Consider the following 7,362-nt stretch of genomic DNA (forward strand, 5'->3'; position numbering starts at 1 on the left):
CCTTAAATGCCTTTCCTTGATAATGATTTTGATGACTATCTTATATACTGTCTTAGAATCTCCATCCAGTGACAGACAGAAGCAGAGACAGACACCCACAGCTAAACACTGAACTGAACTCTTGGAACCTAGTGAAAGAGAGGGATGAGTGATGAGCAAAGGGGTCAAGACTGGCCTAGTGAAACCCAGAGAAACACCTGGCCTGAACAAGGGGGAGATCTTGGACCCCAGACTGATGGCTTTGAGGCCAGTATGGACTGATTCAGACCCCCTGAATGTTGGTGTCAGTGAGGAGACCTAGGCAATATATGGGGCTTTGGGTAGTAGATCAGTATTTATTCCTGGAACACAAATGGTCTTTGGGTGTCCATCCCACAATGAGGGATGCTTTCTCAATCTGGACACTTGGGGGAGGGCCTGCCCCCCCCAACAAAATGACAGACTCCAGAGATCCTCCATGGAGGGCCTTACCCTCCCTGGGGAATGGAGTGAGGATTGGGTGGGGGGCTGGAGGGCTGGCGGGGGGAGCGGGTGTGGAGGGGAGGGAGAGGGAGCTGGGAATGACATGGGAAGCAAGTTTGTTTCTAATTTAAATATATAATAAAAAGTGTTTCAAAATCTGGGAAACAGATTCTTTTGGTTAAATTGCTGAGAAGCCTTCATGGCTTGTGTTGGGTAATCAGGAAAAGTTGAACGCTGAATATAATAGTGGGCAGAGTGACTAAATGCAGTGACTTGAATGTCCAATGGAGATAGTTCTGTCCTCCAAAATCAGGGCTCTTATTGGAAGATCCCAGAACCCAACATCTAGAATGTGGACATTTTATTTTTATTTTAAGCCTCTTTTTTAAATTTTAGAAGCACTCTTATTTACATATCCATCCCCCCATTCCCTTGCCCTCCCATCCTCCCATGCTCCCTACTGACCCCCCCCCCAGCCCATCCCCACCCACTCTTCAGTGATAGTGAGGCCCTCCACTGGAGACCATCAAAGTCCATCACATCAATTGGGGGAGGGCCCAGGCCCTCCTTCCCATATCTGGGTTGCAAAAGTATCACTCCAAAGTCCATTTATGCTCTAAGAATAAACACTGGCTCCACTGTTAGAGGTCCCATAGACTGCACTGGCCTCCTCACTGGCACCCATATTCAGAGGGCTTGCTTTGGTCCAATGCTGTTTCCCCAGTTTTATGACTAGGGTCTCCGACCTCTCATTAGGTCAGGTCAAGTGTTTCAGCGGGTTTCTTGACTCCTTTGTTCATCCCACCTCCCTCTCTGCAACTGGATTTCAGAAGTATGGCTCAGCATTTAGCTGTGGGTGCCTGTTTCTACTTCAATCAGCTACTGGATGAACATTTGACTAGGTGTCTTTGGAGGTCTGCAGCCTATAGACTTATTTTGAGTCTTTCGACCTTGGACAGATATCCCTATTCTTTTCACTGAGAGTAAGCATTCTTAAGAGACGTTGCAGAGACATTATTCTATAAATGACAACAAGTAACTTTTCCAAGAGCTATGTGCATCCTTTCTGACGGTCAGGCCTATTATCAAAGTTAAGTCACAGCACAAGAAGCTAGTGTAAACCTGTATTGTGGGAACATCTCCCGGGAATCTAGAAATAATGATGGTCCATACTGAACAACATTGGAATGTCAGCACTATTATTGGACATAGTAGATGCAAGGGATTAAAAGGCTCAAAAATAATGAACATGGTGGAATGGATACTTTATGTGAAGCCAAAAGTTCATCAGAAAATTATGTTTCATGAGAAGGAACAGGTAAGTAACTCATCAAGACCATTAGGAATAATGGTGAAGAAAGGAGCATTATTGTTGAGACAACTTATGCTACTTTGCTTGGGACTGTCTACATTATAAAATAGAAGGTTTAGCATCCAAGAACCCCTTCAACCCTGGACATGCTGTCGTAATCTTTTGCATTAGATGACTATCACTAAATGCTGCCATGATGGATATACATATAAATGACAAGATTGCAGTGTCAGAGATGGAGGCTCACTTACCAGCACTAATCTACTGCTTCTTCCAAATGTCCAGTGCACCATCAACAGAGGCAAACACACTAGACAATTCTGTTCCTCAAGGAGATCAAGCTCAATCAGTTTAAGTTGACTATGTTGGGCACTGTTCACACTAAAAGAAGAGCTGAGTTTTACTCTCACATGTAGACATGTATTCTGGGTATGGGTTTCCCTCACAATACACAGAGGGTCCTCACTAGCAGCACCATTTTGGGGTTATTGTGAACACTCCAAATGGGAAAATCACTTGTATAGAAAGCAATTCTCCTTTATCCTGATGCTTTTTGAATATTCATTTCATTGAGATTGTTATGTTATCAAGTACTTTGTGTAATGCTGCTTACTTGAAAAGTGTTTGACAATATCATCAGCCATTTCTTATCACCATTTTGATATGTGGAAATAAAATTCAGATAAATTACAGTGTCCTGCTTCTAAGAAGTTTACTGTTTTTCAGTTCTAAGAAAAATCCAACTGTGTGCTATGAGACTAATCCAATTTCCCCAGTATCATAGGTTTTGTATCATTTCTTTCTAACCTAAAAGGACTCCCCCACCCCCTCCACACACTCAGAATTGGGGATTGAACCTGAGGTCTCAGACATGATAGACAAATTCTCGACTACTGAGCTACACCCCAGGCTTTGCTTTATTTCGAGATGGTCTCACTTAAAATTGCCCAGGTTGGCCTTGAGCTTGCCATATTCCTGCTTTGGGCTCAAAGTAGCTAGGTTTATGAGCCTGTGCCAACAGGCCTAGCTGCTTTTGATCAATAACTAAAACATAAAGTGTCATTTTAAATGATATTAATTATATCAAAGACAATATATAAAACTCACAAATTTGTGGACATGATTCTTGATCAGTTTTAAGAAAGTGTTGGGGTCAGACATGGTGGATTACATATATAATCCCAATAGTCAGGAGGTGATTGTGAGTTTGAAGCCAGTCTGGGCTCCATGATGAGACTTTGTCTCAAACAAACAGGTGGCCACACTCACACACATACACCAAACAGCAACAAACCCCCCCCCCACAAAACCCAAAAGAAGAAATAATTAGGGAAAAGATTCTGATGTTATCAATGGCATGACAATGTTTTAAATAAATATAAAAATTGAAGACATTGAATTATAGTCCTAAAGTTAAAGGCAATACCTTAGCATATATTAACCTGGATTTAACTCAATATTTTTAATTTAATTTGTTTTGAAGAATATGTATCATTGTGTATATACTATACAGCCTTTAATGTGTGTGTGTGTGTGTGTGTGTGTGTGTGTGTGTGTGTGTGTGTGTGCATGCAGGTACATGTGTGCAAGTCAGAGAAATACTGTGTGCGTCAGTCCTTGCTGTTCAATTTGTTTGTTACAAGGGCTCTTATTTGCCACTGCATATGTCAGGTAACTGGACAGCGAGCTTCCAGAGATTCTCCTGTCTTTGACTCTCATATTAACGTAGGGGCACTAGCATTACAGAGGTGTGCTGTGATGTCTGGCTTAATGTGGCTTCTGGAGACCTGACTCATGTACTCATGCTTGCCTTGAGAATGCGTCACAAGTGAGTCATCTCCTCAGTGTTCAGCGTTGTATGTTTAGGGCCAGAGAACTCTTGTAACTAAATCCCAAGGTAAGTACTATTCTTAACACCTTACTAGGGACTGCCATAACCACTTTAGAAGAACACCAACCCAGCCTCTGTCCAAGAAAGAGACATGCACTGGAGAGAAAGTATTAGTGGTGTTAGACATTATTTATGTATTAGTTTTTTTTAGATACTTTAAAGGAAGCAAACTGCATTTTTAAAGAAGAGTGATTACATCATTGTAAATAGGATGTAGTAGACTTCCTGCCAGAGGAGTGACCCCTCTAGAAATACTTGTTGAGCTCCCATTGGATATGTATTTAAAGACTATAATACAGATAATCAAGAAAAACATTAACTTATATACTTTAAATTAGCTTACAAACTAGTGGATGTCCATAAGTCTTCTGTATACATCCTTAGTTTTGTCTAACCAACACCCTATCCTTTCCTCTGACCTCAGTACCCCTTTCTTTGTTTAAACTTTTAACTTCCAGAAATTGACAAAAACCTTAAAAATGATTAAAAGGTGATAGAAATGATAGTATATATACATATATATATTGTATTTTAGAGTTGGTAAGATTATCAAGTAATGTCACTTGCTACTATCTTCTATGTCTTGAGTTGGATCTTTAAGACCAAATGCTGGAATGAGAGACCCAGCTGCCACAAGTTGTTCTCTGACCTCCATCTGTCTGATTTGGTACATTTGTATAACCATCCACACGATACATAACTATACAAATGTTTAAAAATAAGAAAGAAAGACTATAGAGTTGACTTAGCACTTAAAATCACTAGCTGCTGTTTCAAAGAACCAGAGTTGGATTCTTGCACCCATAACAATATGGCTCATAACTGTTTATAATTCTGCTTCCAGGGAATCCAATGCTCTCTTCTGGTCTTCATGGACACTAGTAATGCATATATTGATACATACAGGCAAAACACCTATGCACATAAAATACAAAAATAACATATTAAAATTAAGAGAGTACATACATAATTTTTGTCATGAGTACTTTTCAATGTAGGGTTTTATTTGCAAATGTCATTTTCTTTTCCATTGAGCTTGTGATACACATGATATGGCCTACTTGATCTTTTGTTGCATAAACCTTTTACTGAGTTGGAGTTTCTCTACTTTGACTCTGGAGAATCCTCAAAGTAAATTTAATGTGTTCCAGGTACCCTTACATGCTAAACAAACCAACTTAACAACATCTCTCAGACCTGGTGAAAAGCCATTTGGCTCTCTCTGTTTTTCAGTATTAATGTTATTGCCTTGGACTATTCAGATAATTCGGGATCATCTTAATTATACACCAATACTTAATAATCTTAATTATATCTGAACAATACCTCTTAATGTGTACAACATGTTACAAGCATGATACCAGTGGGAGAATGAGGGCGAGGATGGGAGAAGGACTTCTGCTTGCCACACAGAGTAAATTTTCCAAGGAAAATAAAGCATCCAAGGTACAAAGTGAGTAGACACATGCATGATTTCAGGTTGGGTGGTCAAGAAAGTTTTTTTTTGAGAAAGTGGCTGTTGAGTAAATATCTGAAGAACCTGAACATGAATGTCTAGAAAGATCATTCTAGCTGGAAGCAAACTCAGTCACACAAGTGCCACTGCATTCAAAGAACAGCAAGAAACCAGAGTTGCTAGAACACAGTGTACATAAGAGGAGGAGAAAGAACAAGGAAGGGAGACAATAGAAACCAGATGATTTGGATTTATTATGGACAAGAAGTCACCAGGGCATGTGGGACGAGTAATGACACATTAGCATTGCACTGAGTGTGGTGGTTCTGACTGTTCCAATGAAGGCGAGGGCAGAAGCAAGAACAGAGAGAATAATAATCCCTTCTTGTCACGATCTTCATCCAACTCATGCACAGATCATCTTAGCTCTGTCTATAGAAAGCAACCATAGTCTCACAAACAAAACCTCATGACCACTGTTCTGGCCAAAGGGGTGGAGAAGTAATTGATATAGTAGAACAGCAAATAATGGATAAGATTACAAATTTTCAGCAGAAATTTAAAATGTGTCTATTTATTTTAAGTAATGTTCCCATTTTCCTAGAATTTTTGACAAGTATGCAAAACACATATCTATCACATATTTTATATTTGACTCTGCCTGAAATATGAAGATTTTCCTAAATGTTTTAATTATAAAAATTGAGTCATAGAGTCTGTATAAATCTGGGCTCTTCAGAGTAGCAGAAGTAATTAGATGTGTACACACATGTGTGCTAATGAGTGTGCACACACACACACACACAGAAAGAGAGATTTTAAGGAATTTTATTGTAGTTATGGAAGCTGGCAAACTCAGAATCTTTTGAGTGGAATGGCAGGCTGAAGAAGAAAAAAGAGAATCAGTATTTTATCTACCCAAAAGCTCTCTGATGGCAAAATTCCTTCTTTCCCAAGGCAGGGCACATCCGCCTTTGGTTATATCTGGTCCTTCAACTAACTGGATGAGGGCTCAACAATATTATAAGTGGAAATTTGTTTACTCAGAGTCCATGGATTTAAATGTGGTTATGGTTTAGGTGTGCCCCCAGAATCTACATGTTGGCTACTTAGTCATAACATTCATAGACTAATGGTATTAGAGCTCCAGCCTATAGGAGATAATTGATATTAAATGATGTCATGAGGGAGGGCCTCCACAATGGCATTAATTACGTTAACAGAAGAAGACCTCAACTAGCATGCCTATCTTTCCATGTGATGCCCTCTGCCATGTTATAAGACATGCGGTGCTGGGGTTGAATTTCTACACCTCCACCATTGTGAGTAAATAAAAGGCTATCCTTAATAAATAACCCAGTGTCAAGTATTCTGTTCTAGCAATCCAAAACAGTTGAATATATTTAGGAATATTATTCAGAATTGACTTCATAGAAACATACAGGATAATGTTTGAACCTAGTATGTAGACATCTTGGGCCAGACAAGATTATACTTTAAGTTAGCCATCACAAACTGGTTTTTGGTTAATCGTTCCTATAATCCCAGAACCAAACTGGAGATTAGTCTAGACTACACAGTAATTTCTTGATGAGAAAGGAATAAAGGAAGGAAGAGAGGGAGGAAGGAAGGAAGGAAAGCAGGAAAGGAAGAAGTTAATTGTCATAAAGTTCAAACAAGTTCCATACCAGTAACCTAACATGTTGTAAGCTGTGTTTACCTTAACACAATACCACCCCAATTCAGGAAATGTGTGCTTGGATAGTATGTATTTTACATACATTTAAAAATGTTATTTGAGCCCATATTGAATAATCAAATTGGTTCACATGAGCATCAGAGATTGTTTGTTTTGCAATATTGCTTTGCTGTTTTGCCAAACTGACAAATGTCTATCTGTAGAGGCCAAGGGAAATCATAAAATGAGAACATCCTCTCACAGAAAATTAACAGTTCCTACTTTCTGTTGGAAATATGTGTACTTGAGCTGTTCTTTAGTAATGGATATGTCTTTATTTTTTCCAGGAGTTTTTAATTGATAGCTGTTTAGGATTAAGGAATAGTTTATAGTTTTGGAACAGAAAGACACTATCCACCTTACTTTGAAAACTAGTCTGCATTTTTTGTAATGTTTTGAAATATAATTTCAAAATATGTTATTTCAGAGGCATTTAAATGAGACATGAATAAAAATATCAAACAGGTAGTATAATCAGAAGTTGGTTCACAAATGTACAGTAT

The sequence above is a fragment of the Mesocricetus auratus genome, unplaced genomic scaffold, assembly GCF_017639785.1.
Source record: "Mesocricetus auratus isolate SY011 unplaced genomic scaffold, BCM_Maur_2.0 Super-Scaffold_100006, whole genome shotgun sequence".
Classification (NCBI taxonomy): domain Eukaryota; kingdom Metazoa; phylum Chordata; class Mammalia; order Rodentia; family Cricetidae; genus Mesocricetus; species Mesocricetus auratus.